Below are 12,035 nucleotides of genomic sequence, written 5' to 3' on the forward strand. Positions count from 1 at the left end.
GACTATAGTTTACAATAATCTATTGTATATTTCGAAATAGCTAGAAAAGGCCAGGTGTGGTAGCTCACGCCTGTAATCCCAGCACTTTGGGAGACCAAGGCAGGAGGATTGCTTGATGCCAGGAGTTTAAGACCAGCCTGGGCAACATAAAGAGACTCTATTTCTACAAAAAAAAATTTTAAATGTAACTGGGTGTGGTGGTATGTACCTGTAGTCCTCACTACTCAGGAGACTAAGGCAGGAGGATCGCTTGAGCCCAGGGGTTCAAGGTTGCAGTAAGCTGTGATTATATCATACCACTGCAGTCCAGCCAGGGCGACAGAGCTAAAGTCTGTCTCAAAAAAAAAAAAAAAAAAAAAAAAAAAAAAAGGTCATGAGGGTGGGGTCCTAATCCAATATGAAAGAAAAGGCCACCAGACACATGGAAGTGGCCATGGGCAAGTCAGAAAAAGAGGCCTCAGGAGAAAGCAAGACTGCCTAAAACCTGATCACAGACTTCCAGCCTCCAGAACTGTGAGAAAATAAGTTTCTGTTGTTCATCCAGTCGTGGTTTTTTGTTATGGCAACTTGAGCTGAGTGATAAAACATTCTAGTGGAGATGTGCAGTCAGCAGTTACATAGACACGGCTGGAGTTTGGTGGGGAACTCTGAGCTGGAGATGTATAGCTGGGAGTTGTCAGCCCTTCAGTGGTCTCTGAAGCTGTGAGACTGAATGAGTTCGTCTAGGGAGTGAGTATGGGGAGAGGCTTCAGCAGTGATCCGCAGGGCACTTTACAGAGGTTGGGGAATGAGCGTTGGCAGCAAAGGAGACTGCGAAAGGAGCGGCCAGTGGGGAGAGGTGAGAAAAAACACCCAGAAGCTAAGAGGAGGGAGTGGCAAACTGTCACATGCTGATGAGAGTTTGAGTAAGATGAACACTGAGAACCAATCAGTGGATGTGGCAAGATGGAGGTCACTGGTGACCTGGAAAAGAGTCATCTTAGTGTAATCGTGGGGTGAACCCCTGACTTAAGTGGTTCAGAAAGAAAGGTGGCAAGAGTCTGGAGACAGAGAGTGCAGGCAACTCTTTCAAAAACGTCTAATACAGAGCAAATCAATGGAGCAGGTGTTGAAAGGGATGTGGGGACAAGGCAGAAATGTGTTATTGTTCATTTTGTTTTGTGTTTGAGTGGGAGCAATTACCGCATGTTTATAGGTGAGAGAATGCAGACTCCGTAGAAAAGTGAGGCATTGGCTTCAGATAAGAGCGTTGGATTCAACTACAGAAACAGGAGGGATGGTAGAGTTTATGGGACCAATGAAAATAAGTTTGAAGGCCGGGCATGGTGGCTCACGCCTGTAATCCCAGCACTTTGGGAGGCCAAGGTAGGCAGATCACAAGGTCAGGCGATCGAGACCATCCTGGCCAACAAAGTGAAACCCTATCTCTACTAAAATACAAAAAATTAGCCGAGCGTAGTGGCACGTGCCTGTAGTCCCAGCTACTCGGGAGGCTGAGGCAGGAGAATGGCATGAACCCGGGAGGCGGAGCTTGCAGTGAGCCGAGATGGTACCACTGCATTCCAGCCTGGTGACAGAGCGAGACTCCATCTCAAAAAAAAAAAAAAAAAAGAAAGAAAGAAGTTTGAAGAAGTAGTGGGGAAATAGCCCTCCTCTTCTCCAATTGCTTCTATCTTCTCAGTGCAGTAGGAAGCTTGGACTTCAGAGGAGTGAGGAATGAGGAGGAGGTGCTGGAGGTGTGAGGAAAGACATGCATCATGTATGCACTGTGAGAGTGCAGGGACAAGGGAACATGGGAAGTTTCAGGGCCACATGTAGGGCCCCATTTGAAGTCAGTGGTTGTGAATCTCAAGTGGACAAGTGAGCACAATCCAGCAGATTCTCCAGCCTCCTCCAGCTGCCAGGCAAGGAGTGAGTGGAGGTTGGATGGAACCAGGGTAAGGGCTTTGCCAGATGAGTTCAATGGTGGGAGACAGGCATGGCAGCTAAAGATGTGTGACAGTAATGCTGGGCTATGGAATCTAGGATGACCAAGGAGAAGTGTGAGGAAACAAGCAATGGGGACCTGGCTGGTGGAAGGACAGGAGTAGGAACAATATATCTTAAATTTGCCCTTCAGTGTTGAAAAATGTTGAGTCGTGCCAAAAGAGGGAAGTAATTGGTTGGAGAACAGGACGCACAAAAATTACAGACATACCTTGAAGACATTGCTGGTTCTATTCCAGACCACTCCAATAAGGTGAATATCACAATAAAGTGAGTCACACAAATGTTTTCATTTCCCAGTGCATATAAAAGTTGTGTTCACATTTTACTATAGACTATTAAGTGTGCAGTAGCACTATGTCTAAAAACAACAATGTGCAAACATTAATGTAAAAATACTTTATTGCTAAGAAACACTAACGATCACCTGTGCCTTCAGCTAGTCATAGTGTTTTTGCTGCTGAAGGGTCTTGCCTTGATGTTGGTGGCTGCTGACTGATCACGGTGGTGGTTGTGAAGGCTGGGGTGGCTGCGGCAATTTCTTAAAATAAGACACCAGTGAAGTTTGCCACATTGATTGACTCTTCCTTTCACAAAAGATTTCTCAGTAGCATGTAATGCTCTTTGACAGCCTTTTACTCACCATAGAACTTCTTTCAAAATTGGAGTCAATCTTCTCCAACCCTGCTGCTGCTTTCCCAACTAAGTTTATGTAACATTCTAAACTGTTGTTATTTCAACAATGTTCACAGCATCTTCACCAGAAGGAAATTCCAGCTCAAGAAACCACTTATTTGTTCATCCATAAGAAGCAACTCCTCATCCATTTAAAATTTGTCATGAGATTGCAGCAATCCAGTCACGTCTTCAGGCTCCACTTCTAATTCTAGTTCTCTTGCTATTTCTACTACATCTGCAGCTACTTCCTCCACTGAAGTCTTGAACCCTTCCAAGTCATTCGTGAGGACTAGAATCAACTTCTTCCAAACTCCTATTAATGTTGATCTTTTGACCTCTTCCCATGAACCACAAACGTTCTTAATGGCATCTAGAATGGCGAATACTTTCCAAAAGGTTTTCAATTTACTTTGCCCAGATCATTCAGGGGAATTACTATCTATGGCCACTATAGCCTTATGAAATACTTTCCTTAACTATTGAGACTTGAAAGTCAAAATTACTCCTTGATCCATGGGCTGCAAAATGGATGTTGTGTTAGCAGGCATAAAACAACTTAATCACTTTGTACATCTCTATCAGAGCTCTTGAGTGACCAGGTACATTGTCAGTATTTGAAAGGAATCTTTTTTTTCTGGGCAGTAGGTCTCAACAATGGGTTTCACATATTCAGTAAATTATGCTGTAAACAGATGTGCTGTCATCCAGGCCTTGTTTCATTTCTAGAGCACGGAATAGAGTTAGCATAATTCTGAAGGGCCCTAGGATTTTTGGAATGGTAAATGAGCATTGGCTTCAACTGAGAGTCACAGGCTGCACTAGCCCCTAATGAGAGAGTCAGCCTGTGTTTTAAAGCTTTGAAGCCCTGCGTTGACTTCTCCTCTCTAGCTATGAAAGTCTTAGATGACATCTTCTTCAAATAGAAGGCTGTTTCATCTACATTTAACAACCCCTTCAAAAAGTGGGCAAAGGATATGAACAGACACTTCTCAAAAGAAGACATTTATGCAGCCAACAGACACATGAAAAAATGCTTATCATCACTGGCCATCAGAGAAATGCAAATCAAAACCACAATGAGATACCATCTCACACCAGTTAGAATGGCAATCATTAAAAAGTCAGGAAACAACAGGTGCTGGAGAAGATGTGGAGAAATAGGAACACTTTTACACTGTTGGTGGGACTGTAAACTAGTTCAACCATTGTGGAAGTCAGTGTGGCGATTCCTCAAGGATCTACAACTAGAAATACCATTTGACCCAGCCATCCCATTACTGGGTATATACCCAAAGGATTATAAATCATGCTGCTATAAAGACACATGCACACGTTTATTGCGGCACTATTCACAATAGCAAAGACTTGGAACCAACCCAAATGTCCATCAATGATAGACTGGATTAAGAAAATATGGCACATATACACCATGGAATACTATGCAGCCATAAAAAAGGATGAGTTCATGTCCTTTGCAGGGACTTGGATGAAGCTGGAAACTATCATTCTCAGCAAACTATCACAAGGACAGAAAACCAAACACCGCATGTTCTCACTCATAGGTGGGAATTGAACAATGAGAACACATGGACACAGGAAGGGTAGCATCACATACCGGGGCCTGTTGTGGGGTAGGGGGAAGGGGGAGGGATAGCATTAGGAGATATACCTAATGTAAATGACAAGTTAATGGGTGCAGCACTCCAACATGGCACATGTATACATATGTAACAAACCTGCATGTTGTGCACATGTATCCTAGAACTTAAAGTATAATAATGAAAAAAAAATCTGTTGTTCAGTGCAGCCACCTTCATCAACGATCTTAGCTAACTTTTCTGGATAACTTGCTGCAGCTCCTACATCAGCACTTGCTGCTTCACCTTGCACTTTTATGTTATAGAGATGGCTTCTGTCCTTAAACCTCATGAACCAACCTGTGCTAGCTTCCAACTTTTCTCCTGCAGCTTCCTTACCCCTCTCTGCCTTCATAGAATTGAAGCAAGTTAGGGCCTTGCTCTGCATTAGGCTTTGGTTTAAGGGAATGTTGTGGCTGATTTGATCTTTCATCCAGACCACTAAAACTTCCTCCATTTCAGCAATAAGGCTGTTTCACTTTCTTATCATTCATGTGTTCACTGGAGTAGCAATTTTAATTTCCTTCAAGAATTTTTCCTTTGCATTTACACCTTCGCTAACTATTTGGCACAAGAGGCCTAGCTTTCAGCCTATCTCAGTTTTTTTACATGCCCTCCTCACTAAGCTTAATCATTTCTAACTTTTGATTCAAAGTGAGAGGGATGCAACTCTTCCTTTCACTTACAGGCCACTGTGGGGGTATTAATTGGCCTAATTTCAACATTGCTTGCATCTCAAGGAATAGGGAGGGCTGAGGAGAGGAAGAGAGACTGCAGAACCACAGGTCGGTGGAGCTGTTAGCACACACACAACATTTATCAATTCAGTTTGCTTTCTTATATGGGTGCAGTTTGTGGCAGCCTAAAATAATTACAATAGTAACATCAAAAATCACTGATTAAAGATGATGATAACAGATATAATAATAATAATAACGAAAAGTTTGAAATATTGTGAGAAATACAAAAATGTGACAGAGCACATGATGTTGGAAATATGACACCAATAGACTTGATCAATGCAAGGTTGCCACAAACCTTCAATTTGTAAAAAAACACAGTATCTGCAAAATGCAATAAAGCAAAATGCAATAACCAAGATGCGTCTGTACATTGTAGAGGGATGCAGATGCCAAGAGTTGCAGAGCTCAGAGATTTTAGGAAAGGTGGAGACAGCAGCCTGGAAACTGCAAGGTGGACATTGGCTCCATCTTCAGTTTCTTTGATCCAAGAGGGATGGGAATAAAAGCACAATCCCCTTTCCTCTCCCTGACATACCTCCTGGAAAAAGCTGCAGGGATGTTGGAGTCTCAGAGGCATAAGATTTTCCCTTAAGTCACGAAAAAAGAGAAAGTTTAGAGGTGGAGGATTGGAGAGATTTTGCTTTTGATTTGGCATGAATTTGAGAGAGCCCAGTGGAAACTTTTGGAATCACTAAGTCTAGGACTCAAATCCTACCTTTCCAGTTATTGGCTATGTAGCTTTTAGCACACTTATTGACCTCTGGGATGACCCAGGTTCCTTGCCTATGGCTATTGTGAAAGTTAAAGAAAATAAGGCATGCAGAGTGCCCGGTATAAAGTGGCAGTCAGCCAGGGCCACACTTCTGATGCTCACACATGTTTCAATGACCATCTTATCAGTTGCCTTCAAAGCAAAAGCTCTTTCTTCCTCCTGGCTGCTCATGCTTGCACTCTTTTGCCCTCTCTCTCCAAACTACCTCCTCCTTCTCTCCACACCCCAACCACAGTTAAGCAATTCTAACATATTCCATTCTCCCAAGGAAAGAATCCAGTTGTGTATTATCACAAGATCACAATGCACCTGACGTTTTCTGATCTTTAGGGATTTTCTTGAAGCATCTATACTTAATATGGCTCAATAAAATTCAGTTTCAACTTTATTTTTATTTTATTTATTTTTATTTTTTGGAGACAGGGTCTTGCTCTGTCACCCAGGCTGGAGTGCTGTGGTGGGATCATGGCTCACTGCAACCTTGACCTCTCAGTCTCAAGTGATCTTCCCAACTCAGCCTTCAGAACAGCAGGAACTACAGGCTCATGCCATCATGCCTGGCTAATTTCTTTTTATTCTTCTTCCTTTTCTTTCTTTCTTTTTTTGAGGGTTTTTTGTTCGTTTGTTTGCTTGCTTGTTTTGTTTGTTTGTTGTTTGTTTGTTCGTTTGTTTGTTTGTTTGGTGGTGGAGATGGGGTCTCATCATGTTGCCCAGGCTGGTCTTGAACTCCTGGATTCAAGCCATCCTCCCACCTTGGCCTCCCAAAGTGCAGACATTATAGGCATGAGCCACCACTTCTTGCCTCAACTTTTAAAATAGCTATTGAATGTGGTTAAAGGGGAATCCTAATTAGTAAAATGAGGATGACAATACCTCCACCCTGGGAGGGCTTAAATTAGCCTGTATGAGAAGAGTTCTTTATGCTGAGCCCAAAAGGAGCAGATGCTCCATAAATGCTCCTTTCTCCTCCTTCTCCTATCTTCTTAAAAGAGATGCCCAAGGTGCACAAGGAGGCTGTCTTTGATATGTTTCAGGTTCTATTTCATCCTCAAAGTGCATCTGATGTCTCCCCCCTGTGTCCCTGCTCCCTGGCTGTGTGTCCATTACTGGCTCTGTAGGGAGTGCCTAGGGCTGCCTTGACTCCTTGTTCGTGACTCACCATCTAGGCATCGCCTCAAGAGTTTAACTTCCAGCTGATATTTGGTAGAATAAATCTTCCCTCTCACCACTCCTATTCAACATGGTATTGGAAGTCCTAGTCAGAGTAATCAGGCAAAAGAAAGAAATAAAGGGCATCAAAACAGGAAAAGAGGAAGTCAAACCCTCCCTGTTTGCAGAGGACATGATTCCATGTCTAGAAAACCCTATAGTCTCAGCCCCAAAGCTCCTTCAGCTGATAAACAACTTCAGCAAAGTTTCAGGATACAAAATCAATGTACAAAAATCACCAGCTTTCCTATACATCAACAACAGCCAAGCCAAGAGTCAAATCAGGAAGGCAATCCCATTCACAATTGTCATAAAAAGAATAAAATACCTAGGAATACAGCTCACCAGGGAGTTGAAAGATCCCTACAGCGAAAATTCCAAAACACTGCTCAAAGAAATCCGAGAAGACACAAACAAATGGAAAAAGAGCCCACGTTCATGGATAGAAAGATTCAATATCATTAAAATGACCACATTGCCCAAAGAATTTATTTACAGACTGAATGCTATTCTTATCAAACTACCAATGACATTCTTCAGAGAACTAGAAAAAAACTATTTTAAATTTCAAATGGAACCCAAAAAGAGCCCAAATAGCCCAGGCAATCCTAAGCAAAAAGAACAAAGCTGGAAACATCATGTTACCTGATTTCAAACTATGCTACAGGGCTATAGTAACAACAACAACAACAAAAACCCACAGTACTAGGACAAAAACAGATACGTAAACCAACGGAACAGAATAGAGAGCCCAGAAATAAGGCTGCATACCTAAGACCATCTGATCTTTGACAAAGCTGACAAAAACAAGCAATGGGGAAAAGACTCCCTATTCAATAAATGGTACTTGGATAACTGGCTGGCCATATGCAGAAGACTGAAGCTGGATTCCTTCCTTACATCATATACAACAATCAACTCAAGATGGATTAAAGACGTAAATGTAAAACTCAAAACTATAAAAACCCAGAAGACAACCTGGCCAATACCGTCCCAGACATAGGCACAGGCAAAGATTTCATGACAAGATACCAAAAAGCAATCTCGACAAAAACAAAAATTGACAAATGGGATCTAATTAAACTAAAGAACTTCTGCACAGCAAAAGAAACTATCAATAGAATAAACAGACAACCTACAGAATGGGAGAAAATATTTGCAAACTATGCATCGGACAAAGGTCTAATATCCAGCATCTATAAGGAACTTAAACAAATTTAGAAGAGAAAAACAAACAACCCCATTAAAGGATGGACAAAGGACATAAACAGACACTTTTCAAAAGAAGACATACATGTGGCCAACAAGCATATGAAGAAAAGCTCACTATGACTGATCATTAGAGAAATACAAATCAAAACCACAATGAGGTACTATCACTTACCAATCAAAATGGCTATTATTAAAAAGTCAAAAAATAACAGACGCTGGTGAGGTTGCAGAGAAAAGGGAACACTTATACACTGTTGGTAGGAGTGCAAATTAGCTCAACCATTGTGGAAAGCAGTGTGGCAATTCCTCAAAGAGCTAAAGGCAGAACTTCCATTCAACCCAGCAATCCCATTATTAGGTATATACCCAGAGGAATATAAATCATTCTACCATAAAGACACATGCACACGAATGTTTATTGTAATGCTATTCACAATCACAGAGACATGGATGACTATTGGGTACTGGGCTTAATACCTGGGTGATGAAATCATCTGTACAACAAACCCCTGTGACACAAGTTCACCTATGAAACAAACCTGCACATGTACCCCTGAACCTAAAATAAAAGTTTAAAAAATAAGTTGCTGGCCTAGATATATGCCCAAGAGAACTGAAAACATATGTTCACATAAAAGCTTATACAGCAATGCTCATAGGAACATTATTCACAAATAGCCAAAAAGTGGAAGCAATCGAATGTCCATCAATTGAAGAATGGATGGATAAAATGTGACCTATCCATACAAAGGGATATTACCGATAGTAAAAAGAAATGAAGTTCTTATACATGCTACAACATGGATGACCCCTGAAACATGGTGCTAGTTTAAAAAGCCAGTCAGTCACAAAAGGCCATATATGATTGATTCCATTTCTATGAAAGCAATGGGGGAAAAGACTCCCTATTGTCCAGAATAGGCAAATCTACATAGATAGAAAGTAGATTAATGGTTGCCCCAGGGTGAAGGGGTTAGGGAAGGAGGGAAATGAGAAGTGACCGCTACAGGGTGCAGGATTTCTTTGGGGGTGATGAAAGTGTTCTAAAATTAGATTGTAGTGATGATTGTAAAACTGTGAATATATTATACTAAAAACAATTGAATTGTATACTTTAAATTGGGAAACTGTGTGGTATGTGAATTACATCTCAATACAAAAATTTTTATAATACCTTATTAATGTCTCTCATGCCCCTGTGGATTGACTGGGCTCAGCTGAGTGATTGTCACTTGGGATTTCTCACACAGTTTGGTCAGATGGTGGCTGGAGCTGGGTCTTGGGAAGGCTTTATACTTCCTAGGCTGAGAGAGCTACAACCTCTCAGGACTGACCAGGCATCTGTCTCCACATGGCTAGCTTGAGTTTTCTTACAAGTATGGCAGTCTGAGAGTAGTCAGACTACTTATATGATGGCTAGCTCCTCTCAAAGTGAACCTTCCAGGAAAAGGAAGTAGAGTTTGAGACCAGCCTGGCCAACATGGTGAAAACCTGTCTCTACAAAAAATACAAAATCTAGCTGGGCCCCATTTGAATTTAGGTTAGTAATTGATTACTCTGACCAACAGAATGTGGCAGAATGACAGTGAGCCAGTTTCTGGTTGCAGGATCTAAAAGACTGAGACTTTTAGATTTATAAATAAATAAAACAAGTAAGAGTGGATGAGCTCTAAGTGAGCAGGAGAACCCAAAACCCTGCCTTTTATCCTCCCCCTCCTTCCATCACCCCAGTCCCTGAAGCACTCCTTTGGAACTGAAGAGCTACACAAAACCTAGCTTGAAAATTGTGTATTTAGAGTTGTAATGGCAAACAGCTTTTATGTTGTGTCTGAACTCAATCGATTGGTAGCAGTTGTGGAGGACTGAGTTGAAAAGTGTTTTGGTAAACTGATTGCTTTAAGTGCCCCAAACCTTCACCCCTCACTGTATTCACACCCTTATAATGCGACTTTTGGGCTCCTCCCATTGAGAGATGTTGTGAATTTCCCCCTTCATTCTGAGTTTGGCCAAGGTTGTGACATGACAGAAGCTTCAAAAATGCCGGCAGTTTGCCACTTCTGCTCTTGCACCTCCACGTTTGCCATGAAACATGCCCGGCCAGCCTCTGGAAGGATGGCAGAGTTTTCCAGAAAGTTTCACCTGCACAGCCATGGCTCCCCAGCTAAGCCCCGGACAGGTGACCCCCAACTGACAGCCAGCCACCCTGCAGGTCACATGAGGAAGCCTAGCCAAGACCAGTCATCCAGCCTGAATCACTGACCTAAAGACTCTCTTGGGCTAAACAGACATTTGTTATAAGCCACTGAATTCTGGGTGGCTTGTTATGCATTGATTGTGGCAATAGATCACTGAGACATGTGTTGACAGTTATATCTGCCACGGGCACAGGAAGGCAGCCAGCTGCATCCCTGCCAGGCATTCTGGGAGAATTGACGGACTGCCTGGGCTTCAAAGCATTCTCCATATCCCACCATCCCTGGCTTTTTCACACATTACACACCACGAGCAAAAGTCCCGTTTCAGAGATTCACCCAAGATCACCTTCCCTGTGGTAGAGCCTGGGGATGGGTCTGGTCATGAACCTCCTAAGAGACGCTTGGGAAGTCAGTGGGCGGAAGTGAGGCTGGGTTTGGCACCTGCTACTCAGCCATCATTCCACAATCCAAAACTGGGCAGAGGGAGAAAGGGGGAGCTGACACGTCCTTGAAAGGCATAGATAATACTCTCCCTCCCTTAAGATCAGTCTCCAATCATTTAGTTGGCTTGACTGCAGTCATTCACACCTTCAGCTGGACGTGGAACAGACTTCCCAACTTGTGCCTGGGATCCATGTGTGGATCTGCTCAGTAAGAACTGAGCAGTGGGCCAAGGGGCCTGGGGGCTGGTCCAGATCCTTGCCTGTGAAGCTGTTTAGGCTGTGGGACTTGGTGGCAAAGGCCAGCTGGCTGTAACCTCATTCTTCTAGGCCCAAACAGTGAGCAACAGGGTGCACACAGCTCTAATAAACAAACTTGATTTCAGGCAGCTCCTTCTTTTCCCTTCCTCTGAGAGGCCCAGGTTACTTTGTGCATTGCATTCAGCTTGAGCAATGGAACACCCCACATGCATTTCATTTTTCAGAGTCCACACTGGTAAAAGCTGCTGTTGCAACAGTCTGGTTGCAAAACTGGCCCTAAACTTTCACGGAAGGAGATAAATGGCTTTCAGCTGAAAAACATCAAAGACTATTTTGGAGTTGTTTCTTGTTACAGTTTAGGATGAGGTCTAAGAAATTAAGCCAGACATGGTGGTGTGCACCTGTGGTCCCAGATACTCAGGTGGCTGGGGCAGAAAGATCGAGGCTGAGGCAGGAGGATCACTTGAGCTCAAGAGTTCAAGGCCAGCCTCGGCAACATAGCAAGACTCCATGTCTTAAAAAAAAAAAAAAAAAAAAGAAAAAAAAAGAAATTATCAAGATGTACATGGCTTTCAACTTCTGGTCCCTATCTGCCTCTAGCCTCATCTCCCGCACTTGCCTCACACTTCTTTGTCAGCAGCTCTCACTTGCTGTGGGCTCATGTCACACAAACTGGACTATTTCTTACCTTTTGCTGGTCCTTTTACCTTGGAAGCCTTCCCTGACTTCACTGGCTCTCTTCTACTCCTCTTCTAAGCCTAAGACCAGGTGTCACTCTCTCAGTGATCAGTTAAGTGCTCCTCCTCTTGGCTCTCATGACACCAGCACTTTCTTCTGTGCATCTATGTTAAGGTTTCTTCCAGATTGTTTTATCATCTCTCCATCTTGGGGTGCAATCTTAT

The sequence above is a fragment of the Nomascus leucogenys genome, chromosome 4, assembly GCF_006542625.1.
Source record: "Nomascus leucogenys isolate Asia chromosome 4, Asia_NLE_v1, whole genome shotgun sequence".
Lineage (NCBI taxonomy): Eukaryota > Metazoa > Chordata > Mammalia > Primates > Hylobatidae > Nomascus > Nomascus leucogenys.